At 52.6% G+C, this 12,856-nt stretch overlaps 1 protein-coding gene across 4 annotated transcripts in view; it reads right to left on the bottom strand.

Moving 5' to 3' along the window:
* Cdh4 (cadherin 4) overlaps positions 1 to 12,856 on the bottom strand; it is a 456,955-nt gene that overhangs the window by 25,564 nt on the left and 418,535 nt on the right. The window lies entirely within an intron of this gene.

The following is a 12,856-nucleotide window of genomic DNA, read 5'->3' as shown; positions in this document are numbered from 1 at the left end:
AGCCTGCAAGGTGCCAGGCTAAGGGATGACACTGTTAGGGTAAAGCTGAACTGCCAGCTAGAGCAAGAGTCAGGGAGCAAAAGCAAGTCACAGCAGTTTGGGTTCACAAGCTCCACAGTGAAGGGGCAGTGAGCACCTGCACGCAGGTGTGCTCTGCGAAAGGCAAGCCAAGAATAATGACATGCTGTATCAGGCACTGCCGGAGTCACGTGACCCTCCCTGCTCACTGCCCACACCAGAGAGTCACGTGGCCCCTGTGCTCACTGCTCACTAAGAGGCAGAGGCACTAGAATTAGGTGCCTTTCTTGACCAAAGGCAGCATGCTGTGGGAGTGACAGCCTCTGACCAGCAGGGGGCAGCTCTGTGGGGACCCTGCCCACTTCTCACTGGCACTGCTGGGGGACAGGGTAGAAAGGACCCCTCTGGGATGTCCTCTAGAGGACTTAAATCTCTACTCCTGTTCTCCTGAGAGGTTTGGAAAGGCCAGTTCTTACCTCACACATGACTCAGGGAAGTGTGTGTGAGTTCCAGACATTGGCTCCAGGAATATCATAAGCAGTGGGTGGGTCACAAGATTCCTCTCTTCATCTGTCATCCCTTCATCTACCCATGCCTCCCTCCACCCACACATGCATCCCTCCACCCACCCATGCATACCTCCATCTACTCAGTATCCATCTCTCTAATGTATGTTTATATACGAACACATGTGCGTGCATGTGAATGTGTGCACACGAATGCCTGTTAGAATGTATGTACACCTGTGTGCATGTATATCTATATATTCATATGTGTGTACATACCTGTAGGTCTCTGTTCATGTATGTAGTGTACATGTGTGTGTACAGCAGCCTGCCACTAGAGGGTGAGCTGGGCTTGCTTCTGGACAGCAGGACCCTGGAAAGGAAGCTAGTCCAGCACGTTGAGAAAAATACTGCAGGAACCCAGAAGAAGCCTGGCTTATCATGGCTGGGGCAGGCCAGCCATGCTTTAGAGTCTACTACCCGCCTCTGAGCCCTTGTGGACCTGAGTTTGGCAGTCTCTACCCCTGTGTATCCATCCCTCCATAGAGACAGAAGAAGGTGTGGGGCACAGTGGGCGTACTATGTTCAGGGTCACCCCTATTGGTCAACTGCTTTCCTGTGGCCCCCTCTTCCCTAGCTCCCGTTAGGTATGGAGAGCAGGGCAGGGGCTCCTGGATCTGGCCCCAGGATCAGCAGTGGAGTTGCAATGAATTCATTAAAAAGCGATTCGACCATTTTCAAGTTAGAGAGTCGAAAGATAACTAGAACGGCCATCCCTGGGGCTTTCATTCACACCCCTGCAGCCCAGCATGCAGATTCTGCAGAACAGCCATCAATAATGTATCAGTCAGCCTGCCCTAGAAAGTAGCAAAGATTCCACAGCATGTCTCTGTAGGCAGCATCCCTTGCCAGCCTGGACTGCTGTCCAGCTAGCTGCACTCTCCAGGTCAGGCTGAGCCCATGGCTGGGAGCTCCCAACTTCCCCTCAGGTACTGCCCCAGTACTGAGACTGCCTTACCCGTAGGGCTGCATGCAAACCTCCTACTCACTCTGGGCTCTCTGATCCTAGCAGGTGGTCAGTATGGGGGAATATAAATTGAGGCTGAGAGCCAAGACATATGAACCCCTGGATCCCTCCATCATCCACTGAGGCCAAAGCCACTGCTGGCCATTCAGAGAGGGTCTCTGGATCTTCTCAGGCTCGGGGCTGTTCTGTGCCAGCTTCCCATGGTTTCCCAGAAGTCACTACTTTTGGACTTTCCTACTGGTCACTGTTGGAACCTTGCTGCCCCACCCCTGACACTGAGAAGTGGAGTAGCTGAGCCTGTTCTTTTGTTGTTCAGCATCTGGAGACTGCTCTGTGCCTGAGAGTGAGGTGAGGGGGTTTGCAGGACCAGCTGTGGGGCAGAGGGGCACAAGGGCACTGTGGAAACTGAAAAGTTAGACCTAAAGTTGGCTTGCAACCCAGAAACCCCACTCTTGGGTGTAGATCCAAAGGCCAAAAACAGGTGTCTACACAAACGGTGCCCACCAGTGAGCACACAGCACCATCCAAGAAGGCAAGTAGCCCATGACAGGTATTTGAAACATCAGTGTGTCCACATGATGGAGTATCACTCAGCCATGAAAAGGAATAGCATTTTCATACCTGCTATGCCCAGACGAACCTCAGAGCCATTATGTCAGATGAGAAGAGTCAGGCCCAGAAAAATCACAATGATGTCCTTATAAAGGCAGCATGTCCACAGACAGAGGCTATCTATGGGGGTAAATGGGGTGGCACCAGCACTGTAGGACTCCTCCCTGGGGTGATGAAAGTGCCCAGGAGTGAGGTAGGTGTAACCCTGGGTGAACTGAGTACAGTATGTAGGTGAATTTCACAGTGTGTGTACCACAGCTTAAGGTGCTGGCACTAGACTGTCCCTGAGAAAACACAGCTCTCCTCAGTGGGCTGCGTGCCTTCCTTCCCCTGTACCGCTGCTGCCTGTGGAAACCATTGCAGGCTGCAAGCCTTGGCTTTGGGACATTGTGGAAAGGGCTGTACAACACTGCTCTCATTAGCCACTCTATCTCCGGGAGCCCAAGGGGACTGTGTGCTCACTGTTCTCCATGGTTGCTGGGCTGCTGGGAGATACAGTTGGAGTTCCCAGGGTTCCATAGGGCCTCAGCAGGCTGAACCCCATCACAGAGCATTCCTGCCTGTCCGAAGGTTGCTCTATTCTTCTGCACCCAGTGTCAGGATAAGGTGATGCAAGCATGCACAGACCACTGGGCCCCAGCAGCGGTGTCCCACGGTGTGGCAGAGTGCTCTGCCATGTCCCACTGCTGAGACTTCCCTTGCCTGAGGTTGAGTAGGGGAGATGTGCCCACCTCACCGGATGCCCAGGTGGACGCTTGATGATGACCCAGCACCAAGAAGTTATCTAAGTGCAGAGCCAAGGCTGCCAGCAGAGCTCCTATAAAGGTGGTCACAGAAGGCCTGTGTCTTGGGCAAACCTCCACTCACTATCCTAGTCCCTGAGATTCGGGCTTCCCGAGCATCCTCACTGGAGACTATGGCTCAGTGGTTTGACACGTGTACTGCCCTTTCAGAGGACCTGAGTATGATTCTTCCAGTTTGATTATCTCATCTGGCCAATGTGTGCTTGTACTCACTTTGGGTTCTTTCTCTCTCTCTGTTTCTCTCTGTCTCTTTCTCTGTCTCTCTGTCTCTGTTCTCTTTCTCTGTCTCCCTGTCTCTTTCTCTGTCTCTCGGTCTCTGTCTTTTTTTCTCTCTCTCTCTTACACACACACACACACACACACACACACACACACACACACATATACACACACACACACAAAACCACATAATTAAAAAAAAAACAATAAAAATAAATCTTTAAACTCCGTCCTGCCTGAAGCTTCTAGTTGCTGAGCCAAAGGATGTATTTCTTGCTCAAACTTTAGCATTGCTTGCTGCGGGCCTGGGGTGGCTAGGGTGGTGATGCCACTGTCTGGGGGTGGTGGGGGTGGTGGTGGTGGTGGTGGTGGTAGTGAGCTACAGAACCACTCAGGGGCTCCTACTGCCTAGACCTGCCACCTGCTCCTGGTGCTGCCTTTATGACACATGAGTGGGCTTCCCTCCTATTTCTTTCCAGCCAGCAGCTCTTTCTGCTGCATCAAGCAGAAGAGAATGCAGCTCCTCTCAGTGGGGTGCACACAGCCCCTCCTCTCTACTGCTGCTGCCTGTGGGGAGCCAGCAGCCTAGCAAGCCTCAGGCTTGGCACAGGGTGGAGTCAGCTGCTCTGCTCTGCTCTCAGCCATGCTGCCTGTCTACCGCTCTTCTTCATGAAGAACCACCCATCACAACGGAAGGAGCCTGGAGTGTCAGAAATGTCCCTGCTTGAAGCAGGGAGGGCTGAGGAATCCAGGCTCCTTCTCAGCCCTTTCTGGCAACCCCTCTGGCTCTCACATGCTTCCCCGGGGATGCTGACTCAAACCACAGGCTGCATACTGCCCCCTTTCACTTTCCTCTTGTCCTCCTGGAGGGTGTGGATTACCCACCCTTGGGGTTCCTATCTTTCCAAGGTTGACTCTAGGACAGCTCATTCCAAATGAGGATCATTGACATCTGTGGGCAGATCACGCTCTGTTGCTGAATATCCAATGCTCTATGTGGGCACTGGGCAGTATCCATAGACTCTGCCCATGGGTGCTAGGAGCCAATCACAGATACCAGCAGTGTAGTAGTGTCCCAAGGGGGACATTGTTTGAGATGCAGGGCTCCGAGGAAGGAAGCAGGCAATAAATAAGGGAAAACAGTCACTTCAGATAATGGCACGTTCTGTGCACATGGATAGAGCATGTGGTAGGCATGGAGTGCTAACTGAATTTACCATCTCCTCTTAATATGCTTGGAGAGGTCTATGGCCGGCAGAGGGAATGGTTTGTACTAAGGCCTTGGGGGAGGTAATGTGCACATGTGTGTGCACGCACCTGCAAGAGTGTGTGGTGTGTGTGTGTGCACACACGTGTGCGCACATGCACACAGAGGTTGTAGACACTTGGGCTCAGGCAGTTCCTGGCCTCCCAGTCCCTCCAGAGAAGCATGCAGGGAGGTGAGAGCCTGTGCTGTGGAAGGATCTAGAGGATTTGTGTACAAAGCCTCCTGGTTAAACACTGACAAAGTTTAGAGATAACCAACAGATACAGTTTCCATCTGTGGCTGTGGTTGTTGTCTCTGGCTGCCTGTCTGAGACCTCAGATCTGAACAAGTGGTGCTGTGAAGTCTTTACATGGAAGGAGAAGGCTCTGCTGCAACAGGTGATGTGGACTGTCTGGGGATGCTCTGGCTACTCTGCATCCTACGTCTGATGAATGCCACAGGGAATCAAGGAAAGGTCTCAGTGTCCGGACCGATGGAGTAACCCTGTATGTGTCGGCACAACTTACCACGCAGGCACATAGCCACACACACCTCCCTGTACCCATCTACAGGGTTGGACTTGGCTTGTGGGCTGTGACTGGGTGATCCTGAGCTAAGCTACGCTCTGTCCTGCTGCTTGTCAGAGCCCAGGAAGACCCTGATCTGGGGACTGAGACCAACCTGTCTGATTTGTCACCATCCCTTCATACTTAAAGGTTAATGACGGTCACACCATGGGCATTCCTATCTCTTCGCTTGGCCTCCATGGTGGACTCTTTGACCCCATGCCTTTGAAGGCCACTTCTGGTAGCCCTTGAAGGAAGAAGTCAGAGGAGAGGAAAATAGGCAAGAGCAGAAAGTATGGGGCTCTCCCGAATAAGAAGTGCAGTGAATGGAGTGTGGGAGAGCTCTAGGAGGGGAAGCAGGGCACAGCCCTGAGGGTCCGTCCTGCAGAGCTCCTAACAGGAGTAGGTGCTGCTAGCATTCCATTCCAGCTTCCTCTGCCCCCTCCACCCCTGCGCTCCTGGCTGACACCTGCCCTTGGCTCTCCAGGGCTCCTTTTCAGCCTGGCCAGAATCACCCTGGACACAGCAGGCTCAGATCCTGCTAGTTTCCTGAGTGCTTGGGCCATGTTTCAGGGCCCTTTCAGGCTCTCTGAGCAGGCTGTGGCTGGACCTCAGTGCTGGCTGGGAGGAACAGTGTAAGGGACCAGTGCCAGGTTGCTGGGTCCCCGGGGTTGGTTTGGTTTTGTCCTGGTCCTGATGCTTTTGTCCCGAGTGGAGCTGGGAAGGTAGCTGAGACAGGGTCTGGGGTTTTGTTTCCATCTTTGGAAAAGGAAGGGCAGTGTCCTGCTTTCTCTGGCCTTGTTTCTCCTGAGTTGCTGCCAAGCAAAGGTTGTAGGGAGGTGTTGTCTGGAAAGCTCTGGAAATGCTGTGGAAGAGGCCGCTTGGAAATCCCCATACAGATGTCCTTGCCTACTACATGTCACACGCTTCTGAATGTGTCTGTACATTTTTGGACATGTCTGGATGTCCCTGGGGTTTCTGGACACGTCTCAATGTTTGTGGATATTTTTGGAAGTGCCTGGATGTCTCTGGGTTTGCTGGGGTGGTGTCCCTCAGGCAGCCTGCTCCTGGGAGTGCCTGTGTCACCACACACTGCCCTGCCCTTGCTGAGATGTTTTCTTATGGAGCCAGTGATGAAAAACTCTTGGGTTGGGATGCAGCTTGGTGCTGGAGCCCTGGCCTAACCAGCAGAGGCCCTGGGAATGGGGAGTCAGTTCCTAGTACTGGAAAAAGTCTAAAAAGCAAGCAGCCTCTCTGTTTGCCTGGGATGGCCAGAGAGAGGGTCATCTGTTTTTCTACAATGCTCTGCAGAGCTTCCTATCAGGTCCCACATTAGCGACAGACACCTTTATCATGGCAATCTATCCTGCCTCTCTCTTGTGCTTACTGATGGCCTGACACAGCCATGACAGAGCCAACATGCACTCGCACGCGCGCGCGCACACACACACACACACACACACACACACACACACACACACACACACACAGTGTGGCCATGGGAGTAACTGCTCAGAGCGTGACTTTCCATATGTGCCCTTGTTGTCCCCAAGCCAGATCCTCTTGAGGGAGAACTCAGCCCTGCTTCCTGCAAGGCCACCTCAGGTAGTGTCTTCTGAGAAGAACAAAAGGCACAGAGAAGCTCACGACCTGGCAGGCCAGATGCCAGAGGAAGAACCTGAGAGATGGGACTTTCACCTGGCGGTAGGGACTCGGTGGTCTGTGGGATGGTCTTGGGGTATCTGCACCTGCCTTTTTGGTACACAGCTGAAGTATTGCTTATGCCTGAGTAGCCTACTGGGGCCTTAAGTAAGAAAAGACTAAAATCCAGAGCAAGATAGGATCATATCACGGCTCACTTGGTGGCTTTCCTAGTAGATTAAGCAGCGGTGTTTCGAGTGTGGGACTCAGATATAACAAAATGTCATCCTGTTCCTTCCTGTCCCTTCCTGTGCTGACTCCATCACATGATCTAGTCCCCTCATCCTCCCTTCCATGCCCTCTCTCTTCTTCAGGCCCAGGCCTCTTCTCCTCCTTCTGACACTGTCTGGCGACGGTCTTCCTTGTGTCTGTCTCAGATCTTCCTCCACCTGAATCTTACTGGACCCCAGTTTGTAGGTCTGGGTACACCCAAGTCCAGATGACCTTTCCAGGACTGAATGTCTTTTCTCAAGGACATTTTTCCAAAAGAGGTAATGATGCTTCTGGCCTCCAGATGCTACATGAGGGTGCATTTTCAGGGCTACCATTCAGTACAATATGGATACTAAGTGGACCAGGGCTGTGGTTGGGCAATGACTCCAGGGACTCTGGGTCTCAAGCTATTGGGGTCTCTCCTTCACTCCTGGCCCAGAAAGTTTCTGCTACCCTGCACCCTGGGTTGGCTCTTCTATTTGGGGATATCATATCTATCTGTCCCCATCTGTGCCAACCTGGTGGGTTGTTTCTGAGGGCAGTTAGACAACAACTGTCTCATTGGCAGTGGAGGCTCTAAGGCAGGATGGAGGTTGAAGCAGCCCTGAGCAGGTTGAGCTGTGATCCTCACTGTGGTTAGTGGGGCCCAGGGAGTGGCACTATTAGGAAGAGTGGCCTTATTGGAGTAGGCATGGCACTATGGGCATGGGCTTTAAGACCCTCATCCTAGCTGATTGGAAGTCAGTCTTCTCCTAGCAACCTTCAGATGAAGATCAGTAGACCTCTCAGCTCCTCCTGCACTATGCCTGCCTGGATGCTGCCATGTTCCCACCTTGATGATAATGGACTGAATCTCTGAACCTGTAGGCCAGCCCCAATTAAATGCTGTCCTTATGAGAGTTGCCTTAGTCATGGTACCTGTACGCAGAAGTAAAACCCTAACTAAGACACTACCCTCCCCTCCCCTCCACTTTGAGGGTGCTGAGAGCTCAGGTGACACCCATCTCTATGTAGTCTGGGTGTGGCTGAAGCTCCTTTAGCTCTGGGAAGCTAACGGCCCATGGGTTCCAGGGTTCTTCTTTGGGTCCTCTTGGTGGGTGTAGCCTGACTGATGGTCCTTGAAGCCATTGGCTTGTCCTATGGGCCAGTCTTCTCTGTCACTTAGGGACCTGATTTCTAGAGCATCATCTGTCCTTACAGATGTCCTTACAGGGCTGGTTGTTTTCTCTGACTCTGGGGCCCCCTGTCTTCTGGCTGAACATGGCTTTGTCTGTGTTAGCTTGGGCTGTGACTCTCCTACAGCTGTAGGCATCAGAGCTTATGGTACTTGGCCTATGTGAGAGCCTCAGCATGAGGAAATGCTAGGAGTTCTGTCCATAGGGAGGGACCAGGCCTGGCTGCGGCAATGCCTTGATGACTCCAGCCTGCCTTGATGGTCCACACTCCAACCAGCAACTGGCCTGGGCTCAGGTGGTGACCATCACCAGTCGGGCTGAAGAAAAGACGTTTACAGGATGTCCCTGAGGGATGCTCACACTCACAAGAGGCCACAAGCAGAGACAGCTATCTTCCCTTAGTGTACTGACTTTCGTATGTGATGCCAGCAGAGGGCAGAGTGAATGGACAAAGAGCTGTGTGGTGACTCTGTGGCACAGAGCTGACCAGACCTGAGGCCTTCTTGTCTCTGGACCCTCAAGTTCGCTGTCCTGTCTGTGTCTTAGGAGTTTCATGGTGTCAGCTAAAATGGCTCCTCTGACTTCTGCTGACACAGATGGGGACAGAGAACACAGAAGGAGAGTCCGTGAAGACAGAGGACAGACCCTGGTATGTGTGGGGAGCCAAAAGAGTGCCTCAGTGGCTTCAGGGATGATTTGCAGGAACACAGGGGACAGGTACATGAGGCTTGGGGAAGGTCACAGCCTGCTTCAGAACATGCCTTTCCCACCATGCTGTGGGATAAAGGCCAGATAGTTCCTTTTTTTGGACTGACTTCTTTTCTACCAAAGAGAGGTAGCTTTTGTGATAAGAAAAAAGATCAATAGTCGTTACCACAGAAAAGGCTTGTTTTTGCAAAGGTCTGATAGCATGGGGCTGCTGGAACCCTGAGAGCTACACTCCGTGAGGGCTGGGAGGTAAGGGGCCTGTGACTTCACCCACTCTACACTTGAGTCAGGAGACATTTGGAAGAGCAGAGGCCAGGCCTACAGCTCTGTGTGGGGTTGTTTTGTGTTGACTCCCTTCACTTGCTCTCTCTCTCTCTCTCTCTCTCTCTCTCTCTCTCTCTCTCTCCCTCTCTCTCTCTCAGGAGGAAACAGCTCTTTCCACCTGACATGAGTGTTGCAGGAGTTTAAATACAGGAAGGGGCTGGTTTGGCCTTCCTCAGCATCCCTTCCATCTCCGGGATAATTAATCTGGCTCACCATGTTGGGGAGAAATTTGAGACCGAGGAAGGCGACCAGCTGATGGTCACCATGTGATGGAACCTGAGCTGGTTGGACAGTGATGTCAGCCTCACGGGGGTCAGAATGGGGGTGTGAGCAGTGTATAGCTAGCTGCTAATCACGAAACTCAGCAATCAACCCCCCTGCTGCCTCCGAGCTCAGTTCTCACCTTCTGAGCCACCAGGAGTGGTACTCATCTTCTTATTAGGCCATAAATATTCTAATTAGGAAAGGTGGTAAGAAGAGCGGGGATTAGCAGGTGGGGCCGGGGCCAGAGAGGCACTCGAGCCCCTCGTGCCTCGTCCAAGTCTCTCCTGACATTTAATCATGCAGAAAGAAGCTCTCTCTTCATATGGCTCTCCTAATTAGACGCATGGCAATCATGTCTGGGAGTTTCCCACTTTCTAAGGAGAGCTCACTGCCTTGAACAGGAAGTGGAGCCAAGGGGGACCTGTCCACAGTACCCTCCCAAACACTGCCCGCTGCATGGTGGTGGACAGGAGCTCCTTACAACAGAGGGGACACTAAGGAGCCTTGATGAGGGAGTTCAGATTTGGTTGTGTTCATGTCTAGCTAGAGCAGGCAGTGGATGTAGTGGAGAAATGGCCCTCTAAGACCTTCTACATAGACTGAAGCTTCCTGAGCCAGGTAATGCCTTGGATCTGGCTTGGTCCTGTATGCTCAGTTGCTAGTACTCCTTTCTCCAGTTGACAAATGGCAGGGGACAGTTAGCTAATGTGCTCTGAGGCTTCTAGGAGAGGCTAGTATACCACAGAGGCCTTTGCTAGATGCCAGCAGGAAGCATCTTCAGGTAGCTAGCTTGAAGGGCGGGCCCTCAGAGCACAGAGCATACACTGGCACCAGGAAAGTGTGTCTATGAGAGCTCCCTCCTACAGAGACACTACACTTACCAGCGGCCCCCACCCCTGAGGCTGAGAACCTGAGAACTTGAGAAAGAACATTGGGGGGGGGGCTTCCTACCACTAGGGGGCTCCCTTCCACTGGGAAGAAGGAATAAAGAAGAGAGAGAGCAGGGAGGAGGAGAGGGAGGACGGGAGTGGAAGAGTTAAGGAAGGAGGGGTTGGGTGTCCCTGAGCTCCCCAGCAGCCATGACCCATCAACACATCAGGGTCTTGCCAAGGGCATAAAGCCTGCTTCCTCCTGGACAGATCCCTCATCCTCACTGGGTGGGAAATGGCATCTTCAATGGTCAATTGACAAGTCCCTCTATGGAGCCAAGCCATTGAGCCCTCAGTCCAGTGAGCACATGGTGCTGGGCACACATGGGCGGCTTCACAAGGGAAGAGACTGGGGTTTTGTGGCAATGAAATGGAAGGACTTTCTGTGGCTCCTAAGGTGTCGTGAGCACCAGTTCTACCTCCAGCTCATAAAGGCAGCCAGCCCCAGGGACCCATGGGAAGAACGCACAGATGCTGGTGTTCTGGACCAGGCTTGAGAGGACAGGTGCTGTCAGGGGAGGGCCTGTCAGGAGGGTAGGCATTTGTGTCCCCATATGGTCTTACTTTCACTGTAACTGGGGCCTGTCATAGACGTTTACTCTCTGTGCCTGGGCCCTGGAGACCAGTTACTGGCAGGGTAACACAGAAGGTCTGTCTAGGGGCCCTGCCAGATCTCTTAACCCTCCCATCATGCACCACTCTCCAGTTACAGTTTACTGCTTCCCACCCAGAACAACACACCGAGTCAGGGCCTGAGTCTGTCTGTTAGTTGCCTGGGCAGCAGGGCAGGTCATCCAGTAGCCACTTAACTCTCATGATGGGGCATGGTCTGTATTACCCTCACCCCCTGTATTACAGGCTTTCCCTGGGATAGGCTCAGACCTGAGTCTCTTACTACAGTCAACCTGGGCTCGTACACTCCTGCTCTTCAGGAACAAGGGTTCAGTCTCAGGCTGTCCTGATTTAGTGGAGAGCAAGATGGTGGGGAATTGGGAGCCACTGGCTGAATACTGACTCTCTGGGTGATGGTATCAGAGGCTCTCACCAAATGTGTAGATTGGAGCCCTTTTGCCTTTTGTGTGACAATGTCTACTGGTTTGTCCATAGGGGCCTCCTTCTCTAGGTCCCATACCTGGATGGGTCTCTGTGTCAACTCTTTACTTCCTTACTGGGTCTTGTATGATCACCCCTGTCTCTGAACACAGGAAGGCCAGGTCCTCCTAGCTAAAGACAGCATGCCAAATGCAGCCATTTTTGTTTGGAATTTAACCTAGGCTCTATCCCTGGCTTTCAAACCTCAAGGATTAACAAGCCAGTTGTGTCCTTCAGAGAGTGGAGGCCTAGTTCATCTCTGCTCAGTTGCTGTCCATGCATTCTTTCCTCTGCAACAACTCAGCTCCATTTCTGAAGAATGAGGTGGAAATGGGGGAGAGAAGAGAATTTTGCTGGACTTGGACATTAGCAATTGGAGTAATTGAAGAAGACAGGAGAAAGCAGGTCACCACGGTGTGCCTGACCATCCCCAGAAGAGGAGGTGGGAAGGAGGAAGAGAGGAGGAGGAGAAGCGAAAGGAGGTGGGGGGAGGGGACAGGAGAGTAGAAGGGAGAGGAGGAGGGAGAGAAGGAGGGAAAGGAGGAGGGAGAGGAGGAGGGAAAGGAGGAGGGAGAGGAGGAGGGAGAAAGAAGAGGAAGAGGAGGAGGAGAGAGGAGGATAGAGAGGAAGAAGAGGAGGGAGAGGAGGAAGAGGAGGAGGAAGAGGGAGAGGAGGAGGAGGGTGAGGAGGAGGAGGAGACAGAGGCTGAGGTCTGTTCCATCATGCCAGTTTCTCCTTGGAGAGGTATTGGGACAGGTTGGATGTCTAAGGCACACACCCCAACTTCCAACCTCAGTTGTACACAGCATGAGGATACCTCCTAATGCCTCTCTGTCTGCATCAAGTACACACAGACAGAGACTCAGATGCAGACGTAGACACACACATGCATTCATGCATGTACACACGCATGCCCCCCCCATCCTTAAAGCCTAAAGACCAGCATTGCCATTCCATCACAGATGAAGGTCCGGTGGGACTCAGTGACCTCTGACATGCCGTGGTCACACAGCCAGTGAAGGTCACGTCTCAGCTGAGTAGAACCCACACTGTCCTCAAGGTCAATACCCCTCCCCTCCTGACAGATAACTACAGAGGGTCACTGTAGTTAAGAGGTCATGTACCACCTTGTGCACTGCTCTAAAACTTAGGTAGTCAGGGACAGTTTGAATTTTCTAGAGAGCTCTGAGTTTTAGAGTCAAGATGGGAATTGAAGGCCTCAGGTGCTTCACAGATCTCAAACCCGCCAGATTCCCCAGATGTGGGCACTCCTGGGGAGCAGACATGCTACTTTCTTGCAACTCCTCCTATAGCTTATCACCAGGAGCCCCTACTTCTGGTTGAGCAGCCCAGGCTCCTGTTAGGGCCCTGCAGACCAGGAGAGGGAGACTGTGGAGCTTCCAGAGCTGCTGGCTTGCAATGGGGACAGCCTGGGGCTACCAAGACAGAGTAC

The sequence above is a fragment of the Mus musculus genome, chromosome 2 (assembly GCF_000001635.26).
Source record: "Mus musculus strain C57BL/6J chromosome 2, GRCm38.p6 C57BL/6J".
Taxonomy (NCBI): Eukaryota; Metazoa; Chordata; class Mammalia; order Rodentia; family Muridae; genus Mus; species Mus musculus.
This window is presented reverse-complemented; position numbering and strand designations above follow the sequence as displayed.